Raw genomic sequence first — 565 nt, 5'->3', positions numbered from 1 at the left:
GCAGTCTCTTGTGTCCCTCTGGTACCTGATCCTGGCGCTGAGCTCGTCCAGCTTGTTGTCCAGGGACTGGACGTTGGAGAGCAGGATGCTGGGCAGTGGTGGTCGGTGTGCTCGTAGCCTCAACCTGTTCCTGATGCCGGCTTGTTTCCCCCGGGGCCTGTTAGGCTGCCGGCGTCCTGTGCGGGGTGAACAGAGTTCTGTGGTGGTGTTAGTGACGGGAGCGGCTGGAACATAAAACAAGCGCACCTCTCCTCTCACGTCCACTCTGCACTGATGGACGCTCAGAGGGTCAAATTCAAACAGTCGGTAAATTAAACACAAACAAGTTCCTGATATGTTTTATTTTAACTCCATTATCTTTAGTTCATCATTTAACATTGTGATGACAAACAGTTGATGTTATTTGGTAGAGAAGCTGATGAAACGGGTCGACTAGATGGTAAATAACCATCACGGGGTTCCTGCATTAATGATTGTGCGACACGAGATCCTGCTACGGTGTGTTTTTGTCTTTTTCTTTTCTTTTGAAACAAGGAAAATGTGCTGACGTTAGATGAAGACACTT

Source organism: Stegastes partitus, unplaced genomic scaffold (genome assembly GCF_000690725.1).
Source record: "Stegastes partitus isolate 25-593 unplaced genomic scaffold, Stegastes_partitus-1.0.2 Scaffold1587, whole genome shotgun sequence".
Classification (NCBI taxonomy): domain Eukaryota; kingdom Metazoa; phylum Chordata; class Actinopteri; family Pomacentridae; genus Stegastes; species Stegastes partitus.
The sequence above is the reverse complement of the archived record's forward strand: the minus strand, read 5'-3'. Positions refer to the sequence as shown.